This window comes from Monodon monoceros, unplaced genomic scaffold, assembly GCF_005190385.1.
Source record: "Monodon monoceros isolate NGI ecotype Baffin Bay Population unplaced genomic scaffold, NGI_Narwhal_1 Super_Scaffold_5, whole genome shotgun sequence".
Lineage (NCBI taxonomy): Eukaryota > Metazoa > Chordata > Mammalia > Artiodactyla > Monodontidae > Monodon > Monodon monoceros.
Genome location: NW_021703782.1, coordinates 24,162,411 through 24,184,054, shown reverse-complemented (window position 1 = coordinate 24,184,054; position 21,644 = coordinate 24,162,411). Strand labels below are relative to the sequence as shown.

General features: G+C 39.5%; 1 protein-coding gene across 1 annotated transcript in view; it reads right to left on the bottom strand.

Moving 5' to 3' along the window:
* CENPP (centromere protein P) overlaps positions 1-21,644 on the bottom strand; it is a 230,689-nt gene that overhangs the window by 31,740 nt on the left and 177,305 nt on the right. The window lies entirely within an intron of this gene.

Genomic DNA, 21,644 nt, shown 5'->3' with positions numbered 1-21,644 from the left:
CTGACCAAGGAGGTGAAAGATTTATATACTGAGAACTATAAAACATTATAAAGGAAACTGAAGATGATTCAAAGAAATGGAAAGATATCCCATGCTCTTGAATTGGAAGACTTAATATTGTTAAAATGGCCATCCTAACCAAAGTAATCTATAGATTTAATGCAATCCCTATCAAATTACCCATGACATTTTTCACAGAGCTAGAACAATTAATCCTAAAATTTATATGGAACCATAAAAGACCCAGAATTGCCAAAGCAATCCTGAGGAAAAAGGACAAAGTTGGAGGCATAACCCTCCTAGACTTCAGACAATACTACAAAGCTACAATAACCAAAACAGTGGTATTGGCATAAAAACAGACACATGGATCAATGGAACAAATAGGGAGCCCAGAAGTAAACCCACACACCTATGGTCAATTAGTCTTCAACAAAGGAGGCAAGAATATAAAATGGGAAAAAGACAGTCTCTTCAATAAGTGGTGCTGGGAAAGTTGGACAGCTGCGTGTAAATCAATGATGTTATAACACACCCTCACACCATGCACAAAAATAAACTCAAAATGGCTTAAAGACTTAAACGTAAGACATGTCACCAGGAATTCCCTGGTGGTCCAGTGTTTAGGACTCTGCACTTCCAATGCAGGGGGTGCGGGTTTGATCTCTGGTCAGGGGAACTAAGGTCCCACATGCCGTGCAGCACAGCCAAAAAAAAAGAGATCATAAAACTCCTAGAAGCAAACATTGGCAAAACATCCTCTAATTAGGTCTTGAAATCCCCCCTACCCTCATAGAGAAATCTTCTCCCTCTCTTGAATTATTGTAATCATTTCTTAAATGGAGCCCTGTCCCTAGACTTGATCCTTCCACTCACTTCATAAGCCAAACTACAGAGTTATCCATCTATTGATAAAATGCCAAACTGGTTATGCTCCTCTCCTGTGGCCTTTGGGTAAAGCTCCAAACCTCCAACATCCCTTTTAGAGCCTGTGGAGATCTGGCTGCTTCTCTCCTGCACTCAGTCCTCCACACCTCACAATCACTTTCGCTTCCCAAAAGATGCCAGTTTCATCAGGTCTTTCTCCTACACTATCCCCTCTGGCTAGAACATTCTCTCTTACCTTATCCCTCTGTATACAAACTCTTATTTAACTTTTAAGTTTCAGTTTAAATATGTCTATAGTCAAATTTAATTTAGGTTTGAGATGACTCCTAGACATTGAAACAGATATGTCAAGAAAGCAGCTAGAAACTTCCAGCATACAGATGGTAATACAGATGATCAAACTCACCTGGGGAGAAATTATAGCTAGAGAAGAGGTTTCAGGCCTGAGATCAAGTCGATGAAGAGGAGGAATCAGCAAAGGAGATTATTAAGTGTGGCAAAGGAGTTGGGCTGTAAAAACCAAGAGATATGAGTGTTGGAAAGAGGGGAAGAATCATTTCTGCTGAATGTTGCTAAAAATTGCTCTGACAGCTCCAGATGGGTATCTCCTGCATATTTCCAATACCACCTCACAACCCAGCCACAGAAGTGATCATACTGTTTAATACCAAGGCAGCCATTTGTCTGATCCCTTAGTAGTAAGAACTGACTTTAATTGACTGTAAGTAAGAACTCTGTCAACCTTATTTATCGTTATAGATTTCTGCAGTGAGCTCAAGATGCACTCAGTAAAAAAAACTTGTTGAATGACTTAATCACCGGCACACATACGTGTAAGTCCTCAAGGAATTTACATACATTTGGGGAAAACATATGGAAACCACTATTTATAATACAAAGCAGGGTGTAATCAGTGCTGGCAAAGTAGTACAGCCAGCGTGCAGTGGTTGAACTGTGGAACGGGAGAAAGCTTCCTGGAAAAGATGATACTGAAGTTAGGGACTGAAGAAAAGAGCAGGCTATCAGAAAGTGGAGCCTTGAGGTTCTTTTTTTTTTTTTTTTTTTAAACATCTTTACTGGAGTATAATTGCTTTACAATGGTGTGTTAGTTTCCACTTTATAACAAAGTGAATCAGTTATACATATACATATGTCCCCATATCTCTGAGGCTTGAGTTTTTAAAACAATAAAAAATCGTTGTTAATTACCCAATTGTGGCAAGGCAGAGATTATTTACATATGTGCCTGGGAATGGCAACACTCAAACTCTTCACTCTGGCAGAAATGCAGGGTAAAGATGAGCATTGTATTTAAAAATACTATTATTTATGCATTAGTTATCTGAACAGGGTATGACCATGGATAATTTTAGTCTTCTTTACATTTTCTAGCAATTTCTAAATTTACTATTCTGCTATAATTTCCAGAGAGGGGTTTAGTTTTATTCTTTTTAAGACCAGAGTTTCATCTGGGCAAATTGAGAAAAGAACTTAATTCAAAAATGATATCTTTGTACGTACACAAAAAAGTCAGTAATTTCCAGGATACTATTCATAAAAATTCCACAAATCTTAGAAGAGTTTGAAAACTGCATTCACAAATCTGGCAGAATTAAAATTAAATTTCTGTTTAAAAATGGAAATACAACATAATAAATGAAGTTAACATTAATTTTTTCCTACTCTTGGATGCTGAAAGATTCTAATGGAAATGAAAAAGATGAGATCACCCACCAGTAATGGGGAAAAAATGAGGCCATGGACAAACACACTATGTTTTGATTTATTAAACCACAAGCAAGCTTCACTTTATCCCCCATGAGTGATGGCTTAACCGGTTGCCAAAGTCTTCTTTTCCACTAAATACCTTTGTAAATATTGTGGTTACTCTGATTTATAGCCATCTCCTTCAGACAGTGTATCAGTAGAAAAGAATCCCTTTCCCAACAAATGTTAAAACTACCGTCTGTGTAATCGTCTCACAAACCTCACGCTACGCATGGGTTTCAGGGTTTGCAGGAGGAAAATTATAGGAAAAGACCAGTTCTGGAGGCTGTGTCTGCAGTGACTCATCCCAAAGTGGGAACGCCATATCCAGAACGCCAGAGAGAAACACCTGAGTTGTCAACAGGGGACTTTTTTAAAGATAAGAACCTAGTTCCAGAGAAGGATGTGACTCACCCAGTCCTCCCTGGGAGGCAAGAGGCCAAGATGAATTCTGGCCCTGATGCCTCTGAAGTGACGTTTACCACGTCTGCTCTCCAAACACTCAGGCAATCTGGTTTTCATCTCAAAGGCGTCTGACTCCTATGGCTTTATGGGTGTGTGGAGCCATAATGGTGATGAGAGTCGGTTTCTGCTGATGTGGGCTGCAGAATATAGTTCTACCCATCCTTCCATTTCTGCTGGGGGAAGGAGCACTGCAGGGGCAAGCTGTAAAGTGACTCTAGCTTGACTGTTGTGGAAAGAAAGAAATAAGACTAACTTGAAGTCACTCTTAGTTCTCCCATTTCTCAGCAAGTCAGGCAAATCATTTAACTCTGTGAAGCTTTAGTTTCCTCATTTAGCCTCTGTAATACTTCAGCTTTCTTCCTCTGTAAACTGGAGGATAACAAGGTACATCACTGGGTTGAAGGATTTATTGAGCACTGTGTCCAGCAGAGAACTAGGCGTCTGGCACACAGTGGAACTAGTTAATGCTGCTGGTTCCTTTGTTTCTCTTCCATACCCATCATGTATAGGAACAGGAGAGGACCTGATTCTGCCAATGCACATACTAAAAATGTCTATTCCTAGGTTATTTTGCAACTCTACAAAACTATCTAAGTGTTATAATAACATGCATTATATTTTTAGCTTTGAATGCACACTCTTACGGCAAAAAATGACTTACTGTAGTTTTTAAGAATGGAAATTAAACCATAAATACCAAATGTATTTTCTTTGCACAAAATTTCTCCTCTACAAAATTTAACCTAAAGTCTCTTGAACTCTTGTCAGAATATTACAAGTGTTGAAACAGGTTAGTTTGGATAAGCAAAACAATATCCTGGCTATAGGGACATAATATAAACTCACATCTCCTTTCAAGCCTAAACTTAAATAAACATCTATAAAAAGCAGAGACAAAACCAAAATTTAAAACCTCTCTGAGCAGTAAAACCAGCAATTAGGTAAATCTTGCATTTCTGTATTTCCATGAGTTATCTACAATAAGGAATACAGTAGGAATAACAAATTTTGGAGGGTAGATAGTATATCTTGTTATTCTGGATGTGCTGATGCAATGTGTGGGAGAGATCTAAGCCAAGTTGAACAAATGGAAGTTGGCAATTTGAATATAAAGCTCAGGAAACAGTTTAGAGCTTAGAATAGATCTGTAGCTTATTGGTATATGTTAAAGCAATGTGATTACTGCTCATTTATGTTTGCTTAATGGATGAACAAGATCGTGAAGGAGAGCAAGGACAGATAGAGAAGAGGGCTATGGAGGATGGGGAACATCATTGTTTACAATGTGTAAGTGTGTGGGGTAAGGGCAGTAAAAGATGATGAGAAAGAAAGTAAGAAAGATAGAAGTAAGAACAGACTGACTTCCAAGAATAGGGCAATCAATAAGAAAATGACAAAAAAAAAGAAGGCTGATTAGATAGCTTCTGAGGGCCACTGGACATTTGAGAGGACACTTTCACAACAACCATAAATGCCACAGCAGAATCGCAGTAGTAGCAGAATTTGTTAAGGAACAAATGGGAAGTTGAATACGTGGAGGCATTTCCTGTAGATATTCTTTTAAGAAATTAAGGAGAAAATGGGAAGATAAAATAGATGGCAGTTTGAGGACAGCCAGACAGGATATAGTAAGATTCTTTCTGGCTTACAGAAGCTGAATATATTAGTAGGTGAAGAAGAACAAATTATGATTATGCAAAATGCCATGTTACTGATTCAAGGACACCAGGATTCCATTGAGGCACAGTCACTGCCATCATTGAACACCTGGGCATGAATGTCACACTCTCGAGACAGTTGAGTCATTTAGGTTTAGGTCATGAATACAAAAGAATGGATACCTGGGAGGTATGAATTCATACACAAGACCAGACTGGCAAATATTAAAGGTCTCCTCCCGATCCACAGATAAGTTTATAAAGATGCTGTCTTCAGTCATGTATGAGAACCTACCTGCTTCTCACACATTTATTTGCTGTACTTTTTGTACCCAAATCAGATTATTTCAGAATAGTTTCCTTGATTTGTATTACACTACAGTAGCACTTCGCTTATCTCAAGAACAAAGTACATTTAGAAACATACGATATCACAGAGGACATCATTTTTGGGAATTGTGGTGTATCACGTAACCACTACACCTAAGTCCTTACCATATGATTTCTCCACTCAGAATATTTTCTTCTCTGAAAACTATGGTTTCCACTCATGATATTTCTTAGTTTGTAATCCTAGTCCCACACTTAGACCTGGGTGAGAGTGTATCTCTGGAGTCTCTGAAATGGGCTCCACATTGGTCTTCCTCTGGCTCTCCCCTTCCCACTAAGCAAGGGGCCCACATGCTTTCTTACAGCTAGCACCTCCCCCTCAAGATCATGCTGTGGGCATGCACCTAACACCCCAGAGTTTCCTGCCCTAGTGTCTCAGTTTCCAGGGCCCATGCAGGCCTCTTCCCTGGCTCTATCACCCTAAGGACACACCCAACTGCTAGTGTGAGCAACCCTAGGCCCAAAGGGTTTGCTTGTGTGCAGTTGAGGAGGAACTTGGAAGCATGGGCTGGGTGTCCACACAAGCAGGTCAAAACTTGGGGCAGAACATGACATGGGGTAGGAGGGAAGTGGCCACCATCCTGTTCCTTCCTGAGCCACCATATTCTTGTGGAGGCAAATTCTGAGAAGTTCAGCTTTCCAGGTAGTTATAAAGGATGCTGGACAGGGTAAGAGAATGGAGCCCCAACATAATTTATTTAACTATTTCCTAGCTTGATTTATAATTTTGCACATTTGTAATATCATATATGAACCTTCACCCATACTCTTGCCTTAATCCCTTCATCCCTTCCAGCCTCCCCAAATGATTGTTCCTGCAGCACAATAGGAAATCAAACTAAGATGAAATGAAGAAATGATAGGCCCTAGGAACACTTGTTATATCAAATGTAATCTCTTACACTTTACTCAAATCTTAATACAAGGAACGGCACTAATTCATTAGATTTTTCCCTTATCAAGACTCAGCAGGGACTTCCCTGGTGGTCCAGTGGTAAAGAATCCACCTTACAATGCAGGGGATGCAGGTTCGATCCCTGGTCAGGGAACTAGGATCCCACATGCCGTGGGGCAACTAAGCTTGCGTGCCTCAACCAGAGCCCACGTGCCGCAAACTATAGAGCCCACGTGCCGCAAACTATAGAGCCCACGCGCTCTGGAACCCACGCACCACAACTACAGAGCCCACACGCCCTGGAGCCTGTGAGCCACAACTAGAGAAGAGAAAACGCGCATGCCACAACTAGAGAGAAGCCCGGGCACCACAATGAAGAGCCCGTGCACCACAGCGAAAGATCCTGCATGCTTCAGTGAGGATCCCACATGCCGCAACTAAGACCCGATGCAGCCCCAAATAAATAATAAAATAAATAGATAACAATCTTGAAAAAAAAAGACTCAGCACCCCAACATCCTCAAGTGGCATCATTCGTTCACTTGAGTTTGTCTCCACACCTAGAAGTAATGCAGAGAAACCCATCAATGTATCCTCTGCCCGGTATGCTAAGCATGGGATTGCAGGGTCTGTTCTAGAGATCTGGGAGTTCAAAGGAGGGTTGCAGAATTAGTAGACTGGAGGACCCATGGACAGAGAATCTGACCTAGAACTTGCCTCTGTCCATGTCACCTGTTTTACTAAGAATGGCCTCTGATCAAACTCTGCTCAGGGAGTGAGGGAAGTTCCCAGAGACGGGTGGACCTCTATGGTCCCTGTGGTCTGACAATGCCATCTTAAGAAGGCAGAATCAAAGACACATGGAACCTTAGCATTAAAATGATATCATCGAGTCCATGTATCCCTGGGATAAATCCCACTTGATCATGGTGTATGATTCTTTTAATGTATTGTTGGATTCAGATTGCTAGTATTTTGTTGAGGATTTTTGTGACTATGTTCATTAGTGATATTGGCCTGTAATTTTCTTTTTTTTGCGGTATCTTTTTCTGGTTTTGGTATCACAGTGATGGTGGCCTCATAGAATGAGTTTGGGAGTATTCCTTCCTCTGTGATTTTTTTGGGAATAGTTTCAGAAGGATAGGTGTTAACTCTTCTCTAAATGTTTGATAGAATTCGCCTGTGAAGCCATCTGGTCCTGGACTTTTGTTGGCTGGGAGTTTTTTTTTTTTTTTTTTGCCACACTGCACAGCATGCGGGATCTTAGTTCCCTGACTAGGGATCAAACCCGCGCCCCCTGCAGTGGAAGCATGAAGTCTTAACCACTGGACCACCAGGGAAGTCCCTATTGGGAGTTTTTAAATCACAGTTTCAACTTCAGTACTTGTGACTGGTCTGTTCATATTTTCTATTTCTTCTTGATTCAGTCTTGGGAGATTGTATGTTTCTAAGAACTTGTCCATTTCTTCCAGGTTTTCCATTCTTTTGGCATATAGTTGCTTGTAGTTGTCTCTTATGATCCTTTGTATTTCTGTGGTGTCCACTGTAACTTATCCTTTTCCATTTCTAATTTTATTGATTTGAGCCCTCTCCCTTTTTTCTGATGAGTCTGGCTAAAGGTTTATCAATTTTGTTTATCATTTCGAAGAACCAGCATTTAGTTTCATTGATCTTTCCTACTGTTTTCTTCGTTTATATTTCATTTATTTCTGCTCTGATCTTTGTGATTTCTTTCCTTCTACTCACTTTGGGTTTTGTTTGTTCTTCTTTCTCTCATTGCTTTGGGCATAAGGCTAGGTTGTTTACTTGTGATTTTTCTTGTTTCCTGAAGTAAGACTGTATTGCTATATACTCCCCTCAGAACTGCTTTTGCCACATGTCCCATAGATCATTGTGCTTTCATTTTCATTTGTTGCTAGGTTATTTTTTGATTTCCTCAGTGATCCTGATCCATTGGTTGTTTAGTAGCATATTGTTTAGCCTCCACATGTTTGTGTTTTTTCAGTTTTTTTCTTGTAGTTGATTTCTAATCTCATAGAGTTGTGGTTGAAAAAGATGCTTGACATGATTTCAATTTTCTTAAATTTACTGAGGCTTGCTTTGTGGCCCAGCATGTGAACCCTCCTGGAGAATGTTCCATGTGCACTTGAGAAGAATGTGTAATCTGCTGCTTTTGGATGGGATGCTCTATAAATATCAATTAAGTCCATCTGGTATAACATGTCATTCAAGGCCTGAGTTTCCTTACTGATCTTCTGCCTGGATGATCTGTCCATTGATGAAAGTGGGGTGTTAAAGTCCCCCACTATTATTGTGTTACTGTTGATTTCTCCTTTTATGTCTGTTAACATTTGCTTTATATACTGAAGTGCTCCTATGTTGGATGCATATATATTTACAATTGTTATAGCTTCTTCTTGGATTGATCCCTTGATCATTATGTAGTGTCCTTCTTTGGCTCTTGTAACAGTCTTTATTTTAAAGTCTATTTTGTCTGATACTAGTATTGCTACACCAACTTTCTTTTGATTTCCATCTGCATGGAATACCTTTCTCCATCTCCTTACTTTCAGCCTGTACGTGTCTCTAGATGTGAAGTGGGTTTCTTGTGGACAGCACATATATGGATCTAGTTTTCAAATCCTTTCAACCAGTCTATGTCTTTTGGTTGGATAATTTAATCAGTTTACATAAGGTAATTGTTAATATGTTCTTATTGCCATTTTGTTGTTTTGGATTTGTTTTTGTAGGCTTTTTTTCCTTTCCTGTTTTGTTTTCTTGTGATTTGATAACATTCTTTAGTGTTGTGTTTGGATTCCTTTTATTTATTTGTGTGTATACCTATTAAAGATATTTGATTTGTGGTTGCTATGAGGTTTTGATATAGCAGTCTATATACATACATAATTGTTTTAGGTTGCTGATCTCTTAATTTCAAATGCATTTCCAATATCCTGAATTTGTGCTCTCCTCTTCTCAAAATTGCTGGTTTTGATATCATATTTGTGTGCAGATGATTTCCTACCTTTACTTTATGTTTGCCTTTACTGGTGAGCTTTTCCATTCGTAAATTTCTTGTTTCTAGTTTTTCAATATCCGTAAATCAATCAGTGTGATACACCACATCAACAAATTGAAGAATAAAAACCATGAGATCATCTTAATACATGCAGAAAAAGATTTTGACAAAATTCAACACCAATTTATGATAAAAACTCTCCAGAAAGTAGGCATAGAGGGAACATATCTTAACATAATAAAGGTCATATATGGCAAACCTACAGCTAACATCATAATCAACAGGGAAAAGCTGAAAGCATTTCCTCTAAGATCAGGAATAAGACAAGGATGTCCACTGTCACCACTTTTATTCGACATACTTTTGGAAGTCCTAGCCACAGCCATCAGAGAATAAAAAGCAATAAAAGGAATCCAAATTGGAAAAGAATAAGTACAACTGTCACTGTTTGCAGATGACGTGATACTATACATAGAAAGTCCTAAAGATGCTATCAGAAAACTACTAGAGCTCATCAACGAATTCAATAAAGTTGCTGGATACAATATTAATACACAGAAATCTGTTGCATTTCTATACACTAACAACAAGAGATCAGAAAGAGAAATTAAAGAAACAATTCCACTTACCGTCACATCAAAAAGAATAAAATACCTAGGAATAAACGTACCTAAGGAGATAAAATACCTGTACTCCAAAAGCTATAAGACACTGATGAAAGAAATCAAAGATGACACAAACAGTTGGAAAGATATACCATGTTCTGAGATTGGAAGAATCAATATTGTCAAAATGACTATACTACCCAATCTACAGATTCAATGCAATCCCTATCAAATTACCAATGGCATTTTTCACAGAACTAGAACAAAAAATCTTAAAATTTGTATGGAGACACCAAAGACCCCCAAATAGCCATATCAATCTTGAGTAAGAAAAACGGAGCTGGAGGAATCAGGCTCCCTCACTTCAGACTATACGACAAAGCTACAGTCATCAAAACAGTATGGTATGGGCACAAAAACATACAGATCAATGGAACAGGATAGAAAGCCAGGAATAAACCCACACACCTATGGTCAATTAATCTATGACAAAGGAGGCAAGACTATACAATGGAGGACAGACAGTGTCTTCAACAAATGGTGCTGGGAAAACCAGACATCTACACATAAAAAAAATGAAATTAGAACATTCTTTAACACCATACACAAAATTAAACTCAAAATGGATTAAAGACCTAAATATAAGACAGGATACTATAAAACTCTTAGCAGAAAACATAGGCAGAACACTCTGAGATAAATCGCAGCAACATCTTTTCTGAGCAGTCTCCTAGAGTAAAGGATATAAAAGCAAAAATAAATGGGACCTAATTAAACTCAAAAGCTTTTGCACAGCAAAGGAAACCACTGACAAAACGAAAAGACAACCCACAGAATAGGAGAAAATATTTGCAAACAATGTGACCGATAAGGGATTTGCCTCCAAAATTTACAAAGAGCTCATGCGACTCAATATCCAAAAAACAAACAACCCAATCAAAAATGGGCAGAAGACCTAAATAGACATTTCTCCAAAGAAGATATACAGATTGCCAACAAACACTTGAAAGGATGTTCAACATCACTAATCATTAGAGAAATGCAAATCAAAACTACAATGAGATATCACTTCACACCGGTCAGAATGGCCATCATCAAAACATCTACAAACAATAAATGCTGGAGAGGGTGTGGAGAAAAGGGAACCCTCTTGCACTGTTGGTGGGAATGTAAGTTGATACAGCTACTGTGGAGAACAGTATGGAGGTTCCTTAAAAAACTAAAAATAGAACTACCATATGACCCAGCAATCCCACTACTGGACATATACCATGAGAAAACCATAAATCAAAAAGAGACATGTACCACAATGTTCATTGCAATACTATTTACAATAGCCAGGACATGGAAGCAACCTAAGTGTCCATCAACAGATGAATGGATGAAGAAGATGTGGCACATATATACAATGGAATATTACTCAGCCATAAAAAGAAATGAAATTGGGTTATTTGTAGTGAGGTGGATGGACCTAGAGTCTATCATACACAGTGAAGTAAGTCAGAAAGAGAAAAACAAATACCATATGCTAACACATATATATGGAATCTAAAAAAAAACAAAAAACGTTCTGATGAACCTAGAGGCAGGACAGGAATAAAGATGCAGACGTAGAGAATGGACTTGAGGACACGGGGAGGGGGAAGGGTAAGCTGGGATGAAGTAAGAGAGTAGCACTGACATATATACAGTACCAAATGTAAAATAGATAGCTAGTGGGAAGCAGCTGCATAGCACAGGGAGATCAGTTTGGTGCTTTATGACCACCAAAGGGGTGGGATAGGGAGGGTGGGAGGGAGATGCAAGAGGGAGGGGATATGGGGATGTATGTATGCATATAGCTGATTCACTTTGTTATACAGTAGAAACTAACACAACATTGTAAAGCAATTATACTCCAATAAAGATGTTTAAAAAATACAAAAATGGAAGTATTTAGAATTAAATATATTAAAAGATGTATACAGTCTCTCAAAGAAACTTATAGAACATTACTGAACACAACTGCTTACTTGAAGGAACACCGACAGGTTAAATTTTTGATAATTTGGGAACAAAATGAAAAATGACATAATGGACTATAATGGATGGCATAAAAAAAAAAGAATCCATGAGTTCATGCTGATAGCAAAAACATTCAAAAGGAGGGTGGGAAGGATGGAAAGCTCTTCTTCACAAAAGAATGCCACCGAATAAGAAATGAATGATGGAATTTCAAATCACTGTTTTGCAACCTCCATAGTAAGAACTGATCATCAATGGATGCTAAAATCATTAGGTGAAAGATTATAGGGAACAGATTGTGTCATATAATGTCATCCAGTAGGTTATTTATTAATTTCAAAGGAAAAAGGTCCCTTTTCAAAGATGAGATTTGGCAGACATCACCTTAGTGAGGAGATCAAACTTAACATCAGGAATAATGAGACATCAGATCAAGTATGTTCTGAGGTCAGCACTGAACAGGGAACAGTACCTTTCATCCAATACATCTGCCAAAAATTTTAACCAAAATCTAATCATGAGGAAAGAATAATCTATCCAAGTTAAAGATTTACAAAACGATTTACAAAACGTTGTTCAAAAATGTCAATGTCATGAAAGACCAAAAAAAAAGAGAGACAGAGACTGAGAGAACTGGAGAACTGCTGCTTTAGACTGATGAGACAAAACATGTCGGGACTTCCCTGGTGGCACAGTGGTTAAGAATTGGTGGGCTTCCCTGGTGGTGCAGTGGTTGAGAGTCCGCCTGCTGATGCAGGGGACACGGGTTCGTGCCCCGGTCCAAGAAGATCCCACATACTGCGGAGCAACTACGTGCCACAGCTGCTGAGCCTGTGCTCTGGCGCCTGCGAGCCACAACTGCTGAAGTCCGTGCGCCTAGAGCCTGTGCTCTGCAACAACAGAGACCACTGCAATGAGAAGCCCACGCACCGCAATGCAGAGTGGACCCCGCTCGCTGAAACTAGAGAAAGCCCGTGCACAGCAACGAAGACCCAACGCAGCCAAAAATAAATAAACAAATAAATAAAGATACATGTCAACTAAATTAAAAAAAAAAAATGGGCAGAAGACCTAAATAGACATTTCTCCAAAGACAACATACAGATGGCCAAGAGGCACATGAAAAGATGCTCAACATCACTAATTATTAGAGAAATGCAAATCAAAACTACAATGAGATATCACCTCACAACTGTCACAATGGCCATCACCAAAAAATCTATACAATGAATGCTGGAGAGGGTGTGGAGAAAAGGGAACCCTCCTACATGGTTGGTGGGAATGTAGATTGGTACAGCCACTATGGAGAACAGTATGGAAGTTCCTTAAGAAGCTAAAAATAGGGCTTCCCTGGTGGCGCAGTGGTTGGGAGTCCGCCTGCCAATGCAGGCGACGCGGGTTCGTGCCCCGGTCTGGGAGGATCCCGCATGCCGCGGAGCAGCTGGGCTTGTGAGCCGTGGCTGCTGGGCCTGCACGTCCGGAGCCTGTGCTCCGCAGCAGGAGAGGCCACAACAGTGAGAGGCCCACGTACAGCAAAAAAAAAAAAAGAAGCTAAAAACAGAGTTACCAGATGATCCAGCAATCCTACTCCTGGGCATATGTCCAGAGAAATCCATGGTTCAAAAGGATACAAGCACGCCAATATTCATTGCAGTGCTGTTTACAATAGCCAAGACATGGAAGCAACCTAAATGTCCATTGACAGATGAATGAACAAAGACGATGTGGTACATATATACAACAGAATATTACTCAGCCATTAAAAGAATGAAATAATGCCATTTGCAGCAACATGGATGGAACTGGAGATTATCATACTAAGTGAAGTCAGACAGAGAAAGACAAATATCATGATATCACATCTGCGGAATCTAAAAAAAATGATACAAATGAACTTATTTACATAACAGAAACAGACTCACAGACTTTGAGAACCAACTTATGGTTAGCAGGGGGGAAGGGTAGGGCAGGAGGGATAGATTGGGAGTTTGGGATTGACATGTACACACTGCTACATTTAAAACAGATAACCAACAAGGGCCTACTGTATAGAACAGGGAACAGTGCTCAATATTCTGTAATAACCTAGGGACTTGCCAGGGACTTGCCTGGTGGTCAGTGGTTAAGACTCCATGCTCCCAATGCAGGGGGCCCGGGTTTGATCCCTGGTCAGGGAACTAGATCTCACATACCGCAACTAAATATTCCACATGCCACAACTAAAGATCTTGCATGCAGCAATGAGGATCCTGCATGCTGCAACTAAGACCCAGAGCAGCCTAAATAAATTCTGTAATAACCTAAATGGGAAAATAACTTGAAAATGAATAGATACATGTACAACTGAATAACTTTGCTGTACACCTGAAACTAACACAACATTGTTAATCAACTATGCTCCAATATAAAATAAAAATTAAAAAAAAAAAGAAAATCCCTTAGCCCAGGAAAAAAATGATATCATCGAGTTCAGTGTCTGAGAATTACCTTCTGCAGCATTTCCAGTAGAATGTCATCTGGTTTCTACTGGACTTAGCATCTCAGTAGGCAGCTCAGTTGGACACTTCTAGTTATGAGAAAGGGCTTTTGTTTTTTAAACTCAGCCCAAACCAGCCTGTCTGTATCATCTGTCCATTGATTTTGGTTCTAGTCTCTGGAGCACAGCAGAACAAGTCCATGGCCTGTTTTAATATCTACAGTCTCTTCTGTCTTTGTTCCTCAGTCTCTCTAAATTCACCTGGCAGGGCCACTTCTCTCAAAAATCAAGTAGCCGAACGTGAATGAATTCTTGTACTACTTTCTGTTCCATTGGTCTACTGATTTTCCTTGTGTTATTACCAAACTGTCTTAATTACTGTAGCTTCTTATAATAAGACTTGATATTTAGGACAGAAAGTCCTTTAGCCTTGTTCTTCTTCAAGAATGGCTTGGCTATTCTTTGGCCTTTGTATTTCCATGTACATTTTAGAATTTGTCTAGTTTAATAAAAACAAAAAAAATACATCTTTTTCTTTAATTCTCTAACCATAGAAAGACACAATTGATTTTTATTTATTAATTGTATATCTGGAAAACGTGTTAGATGATTTAATCATTTTTCTGAAAGTTATTTCAGATTTTCTTTTTCTTTTTCTATTGAGGTAACATTGATTTTTAACATTATATAAGTCTCATGTGTACAACATTATATTTCTACTCCTGTATACCCTGCAATTTGCTCACCACAGAAAATTTATTTTCCATCTGTCACCACACAGTTGAGCCCCTTTACTCATTTCACGGTCCCCAACCCCTTCCCGCCACCATTTCAGATTTTCTATGTATACAACGATTTTACCTGGGCTAATCAGAGATTTTTCCTTCTTTTACTTAATTTTCTTTTAAAATAAATTTATTTCTTTATTTGTTTTTGGCTGCATTGCTGTGCACTGGCTTTCTCTAGTTGTGACGAGCAGGGGCTATTCTTTGTTGTGGTGCGTGGGCTTCTCATTGTGGTGTCTTCTCTTGTTGCGGAGCACAGGCTCTAGGCGTGCGAGCTTCAGTAGTTGTGGTGCGCGAGGTCAGTAGTTGTGGCTCGTGGGCTCGAGAGCGCAGGCTTAGTAGTTGTGGCCCACGGGCTTAGTTGCTCTGCGGCATGTGGGATCTTCCTGTACCAGGGCTCGAACCGGTGTCCCCTGCACTGGCAGGTGGATTCTTAACCACTGTGCCACCAGGGAAGTCCTTGATTTTCTACTTATACATTTAAAACATTTTTTTCTTTTTCTTGCCTTACTGCACTGGCCAGGACCTTCAGTGGGCCTGCTTGTCTTATTCCCAGAAAGGGAAAACTTTCAATATTTCAACACTGAGTATTTTTTAATAATAGCTTTACTGAGATATAATTTATATATCATTAAATTCACCCTTTTAAAGTATACAATTTAGTGTTTTTAGTATTTTCATAGTTGGGAGCCATCACCACTGCCTACTTTTGGAACATTTTGGTGACTCTATAAAGGAACCCTGTACCCATTAGCAGTCACTCCCCATTGTGCCATCCCAACTCTTACCCTCCTCACCCCAACAACCCCTCATCTACTTTCTGCCTGTATGGATTTGCCTATTATGGACATTTCATATGAAAGAGTCATACAGGGCTTCCCTTGTGGAGCAGTGGTTGAGAGTCCGCCTGCTGATGCAGGGGACATGGGTTCGTGCCCCGGTCCGAGAAGATCCCACATGCTGCGGAGCAGCTAGGCCTGTGAGCCATGGCCGCTGAGCCTGCGTGTCCAGAGCCTGTGCTCTGCAACAGGAGAGGCCACAACAGTGAGAGGCCCGCGTACTGCAAAAAAAAAAAAAAAAAAAGAGTCATACAATATGTGGCCTCTTGTGACCGGCTTCTTGCACTGAGCATAATCTGTTTGAGGTTCATCCATGTTGAACATGGATGCATCAGTGCTTCATTCCTTTTTATTGCTGAATAATATTCCATTGTAGAAACAGACCACACTTTATCTGTTCATCAGCTGATGGATATTTGAGTTGTTTCCACATTTTGGCTGTTATGAATAGTGTAGCTACACAATTCAAAATTCATGTACAAGTTTCCATGTGGATTTATGTTTCCACTTCTCTTGGGTATATAGCTAGGAGTGGAAGTATGTTGTTTTTTTGTAGATAACTCTGACAGACTAAGGAGTTCCCTTCTATTTTAGTATGGTAACAGCTTTTTCTCTCTTCCTTCTTTAAACATTAAGGTGATAATATAATGTTTGGATTTCCTTAAATCAACCAGGTATTTCTTAAATAAACCTAGTGTAGTCATGATATATTATCCTATTTATATACTGCTAGATTTGGTTTGCTAATATTTTACTTTTTTTTAAATCTATGTTCACTAGTTAGACTGATCTATAATTTTCCTTTCTTGTAATGTCCTTGTCAGGTTGCAGTATGGTATGGTTATGCTGACCTTAAAGAATTGTTTGGTAGAATCTGTTGATTAATATAGGCCTATAGTATTCTTTGTGGGAAGGTTTGAAATTATGGTTTCAATAGTAGACAATTCAGATTTTCTATTTCTTCTTCTGACAGTTTTATTAAATTGTCTTTTTCTAGGAAGTATCCATACTGTCTAAATTTGCTGGCATAAAGTTGTTTATAATATCCTCTTATTTTAACTGTTTTCACTCTGTAGTAATAGAAATTTTCCTATTCCTCATACTGGTGATCTGTGCTTTTTCCCTTTCTCCTGCATCAGTCTTGCTACATATTTTATTAGTTTTGTTAAAAAAAATTTTTTTTGGCAGTGTTGATCCTGTCTCCTGCATGAATTTTTCTATTTCATTGATATTTTTGCTTTTAATTTTTTTTTTTTTTTAGCGGTACGCGGGCCTCTCCCGTTGCGGAGCACAGGCTCCGGACGCGCAGGCTCAGCGGCCATGGCTCACGGGGCCTAGCCGCTCCGCGGCATGTGGGATCTTCCCGGACCAGGGCACGACCCCGTGTCCCCTGCATCGGCAGGCAGACTCTTAACCACTGCGCCACCAGGGAAGCCCTGCTTTTAATATTTTTGACAGACACCGCCAGGGCAAAAAGGTGCTCATGAACCCTCTCAGATCTAAACCCAGTGATTCCTTATGGTCTTTTTTTTTAACCTCAATGACGATTTTAAGATGTTTTAAAATAGTGATCCAGTTTTTTTAGTTGTCTTTGATGGAAAGGTTGGTAGAATCATCCAATCCTCCAATATTGGATATAGAAAACTGAAAATTTTAACCGTGTATTAAAAAAATTTATGCTACTTATATATATTACCTATTCAAAAATACAAAAATCATTTAAAAAATAAAGTGGCAGGTAAATGGACATTTTACATATTTCCGGTGGGAGTATACATTACTAGAATGTTTTTGGAAAGCAATCTGGAAAAATGCACCAAAACTCAAAAAGGGGAAAAATCCAAATGTCCACTGATAGGGGAATGTATCATGGCATATTCATACATTAGTACTCCACTTAAATGTAAATAGTCCTCTGAGAGGGTAAATTCAATGAAAGCAAATGAAGCACTGTCACACTTCAGCGTGAGTTAGCTGAAAAGGCATTTAACTATGGCACTAGCAAGGGATATAGAATAGGCCTGAAGCAAGATAAGACTCCCATTTCTGAGAGGGGAAATTTAGCTTTATCTGAGCAACTACACCCTTAAAAGAAAGACTAACTCATTGAAAATATTGAAAAGGTGACTTTACTCAAACACATGTTTTGGAGTTGGAACCCATGCTGGCTGTGCTTGTAGCCTGGGCACTCAGGGACCTGTTGACACCCTGTTTGGTGACCAACACCAAACTCTGCAGAGTGGCTGTCAGAGCCAAGCTTTAGAACATAGTTATGGCTGCAGTACTAAAAAGGAAGAGAACACCAATACCAGCATTTCCCATGTACTACTGTGGTTAACATAGTTTCTGCAGGACTCATGTAACAGTCCATTAACCCACAAGATTTTAGAGCAGGGACCTCAGAAACTGTATAATCTGGTTCTCCGCAACTTTGCCAATCTTGGTATGATAATCTTGGCTATTCCTCTATGCTGCTATTTAAGTTTTTTCTTTTTCTGATTGTTTAAAGTTTTTTTAAAAAAAGGTATTCTTTTTTTTTCTGATCTGGTTATGAAAAGCTCAAAACATTATAAAAGTACAGAATTACATACTAAAATCCTCCCATAATTCCATCACCCAAAGATAACCACTAACAGTTTGTTGTTTATTTCTTCCAATTTGTTCTCTAGGAAGATGTTAAATTGTATACATTAAAAGAAGGGAACATAATAGCACGTGTACTATTTTAAAATTTCTTTCTTCCTCTTGGTATATTGTGGACAATTTTGCATGTCTGTATAACAGTTACTTCGGTCTCTCTACGTAGCTTATGGCAGCCTACTGTTCCCTATCAGTATATAACTGGTTAATTCCCCTCCCCCCTTGGGAACAATACTTCAAAGTACTTTCCTAGAGGCACACTTGTGCAGAGAAAGATGTGTTTCTACAATGGATTCCTAGAAGTGAAATGCTGGGACAGAGTATAGCTATTGTTAATTTGTCCCCTTATTTATTTATTTATTTGGCTCTGCCGGGTCTTAGTTGTGGCACATGGGATCTTTAGTTGCTGGCATGCGGGCACTTTTAGTTGGGGCATACGGGCACTTTTAGTTATGCGGGATCTAGTTACCTGACGAGGGATCGAACCTGGGCCCCCTGCATTGGGAGCGTGGAGTCTTAACCGCTGGACCACGAGGGAAGTCCCTATCCTGTTTCTTTTGAGGACAACTTAACAATAGCTATACTCGGTCCCAGCATTTCACTTCTAGGAATCCACTATAGAAGAGTTTCTCAGACTCACAAACTTAGAGAACAAACTTATGGTTATCATGGGGGAAGAGTGGGGGGAAGGGATAGTTAGGGAGTTTGGGATTGATATGTATATACTGCTATATTTAAAATGGATAACCAAGAAGGACCTACTGCATAGCACGAGGAACTCTGCTCAATGTTCTGTGGCAGCCTGGATGGGAGGGGAGTTTGGGGGAGAATGGATACAAGTATAGGTATGGCTGAGTCACTTTGCTGTGCACCTGAAACTATCACAACACTGTTAATGGCTATAGTCCAATATAAAGTAAAACGTTTTTTAAAAAAAAATATAAGTTTCTGTTTGCCCTAAGCAATGTGTCCAATACTGCATGTCATCCACATTGTTTTCCTCCCAGAACAATGTATATATTTCAAATCAGGCCACATTTTTTTTTTTTTTTTTGCGGTACGCGGGCCTCTCACTGCCGTGGCCTCTCCCGCCGCGGAGCACAGGCTCCGGACGCGCAGGCCCAGTGGCCACGGCCCACGGGCCCAGGCAACCCGTGGCACGTGGGATCCTCCCGGACCGGGGCACGAATCCGCGTCCCCTGCATCGGCAGGCGGACTCTCAACCACTGTGCCACCAGGGAAGCCCCAGGCCACATTTTTTTTAAAGACTTCTTTTTAGAGCAGTTTCAGATGCACAGAAAAATTGAGAGGAAGGTTACAGAGGTTTCCCATATATCCCTAGTCCTCCCCATCACACAGCCTCCCCTATTATCAACATCCCCCACTAGAGTGGTGCATTTGTTATAACTGATGAACCTATACTGATGCATCATAATCACCCAAGTCTATAGTTTCATTATGGTTCACTCTTGGTGTGTACATTCTATGAGTTTAGACAACAGTATAAACACATGTATCCATCATTATGATATCATACAGAGTATTTCCACTGCCCTAAAAATCCTCTGCGTTCCACCTATTCATTCCTCCCACCACCAACCCCTGGCAACCACTGACCTTTCTACTGTCTTCATAGATTTGCCTTTTCCAGAATGTCACATAGCTGGAATCACATAGTACATAGCCATTTCCAAATTGCTTTTTTTTACTTAGTAATATGCATTTAAGGTTGCTCCATGTCTTTTCATGGCTTAATAGCCCATTTCTTTTTAGCACTGAATAATATTCCATTGTAGGATGCACCACAGTTTATCCTTTCACCTACTGAAGGACATCTTGGTTGCTTCCAAGTTTTGGCAACTATGAATAAAGCTGCTGTCAACATCTGTGTGCAGGTTTTTGTGTGGACATAAGTTTTCAACTTATTTGGGTAAATACCAAGGAGCATGACTGAATTTTTCTAGGAAACCACCAAACTACCTTCCAAAGTGGCTGTACCATTTTGTACTCCCACAAGCAATGAATGAGAATTCCTGTTGCTTCACATTCTCACCTGCATTTGGTATTATCAGTGTTTTGGTTTTTGCAATTCTAATAGGTCTGTAGTGGCTTCTCATTCTTGATTAAATTTCCAAAGCTCTTTTCTGATTGTGGGTAGGTATTTTGGGGGGGAGATGAGGGGAACTCCTATCTCTAATGTTAGAATCTTTGCAAATGTTTGGTAATCTTGGGCTATCTGCATATGTCAAGAACACTGACCCAAAGCTCTGAATGTGTGGGTGGAGATAGTCAACTTCGTGCTTGTACTGGGTTGAGCTAGTCTGGATTCTGAAGATGGGGGTTCCCTTTTCTACTAGACACCCAGGGCCAAGTGGATGAGAACATGGGTTCACTTTGGGGGTAAATGCCTAATACTTTGAACAAATGATGGAGACATCAGGAAGGTTGGGGTCATATGCCCTGCTTCTCTTGAGTACAGTTTCCCAACAAATCTCACCATTCCCAGGATCTATAATTTCTAAACCTGGAACATCCTCAGAGTTACCTTGTCTCATATGTGTTTTGTTGTCGTCTGCCAGACAGAGCCTATGCACCTTCAGTTTTCAAGAAATTTCTCAACATTTCTTGTCTTCTAATAGTACTAATTATTTTGTAGTGCAGTGTTACATTTTTAAAAACAAACATAGTTTTTGTTATTTTTAGGAATTTGGGTGGCGCGTGTGCTCAGTCCATCATCTTGATTTGATCTATCTAGGTCATGTTAAGATTTTGGAAAGACAAAAATGTATCTTCTCTCTGTCAAATAATTTAGACCCATGAGGTAAGTAAGAATTTTTAAAAATACATATTATAATTACCTAGTCTACGACAGGTATTTTGTATGTGCTATTCATTCTATCTGCACAAAAATTTGAAAGATAGGTATTACCATCCCAGCTGTACAAAGAAAAAACTTTAGTCACAAACAGCAGTAACTCACCCAAGGTCCTCTATAAGCAGCACTGTGGGCCAGGAACCTTGATCTGTCTCTGACCTGCTTATTTGCAGATGAAGAAACTGAGGCTGAGGTAGATAATTAATTTGCCAGTTACCTTAATCAGAAGCCTCATAGCTCCCTTGAATATTTTCTTCTTATTGCTTAAGGTTGGAAGTTACATAATTTCAATGACATTAATATGTAACAGCTTTCTGTTTTGTTAACAATATTGTGTG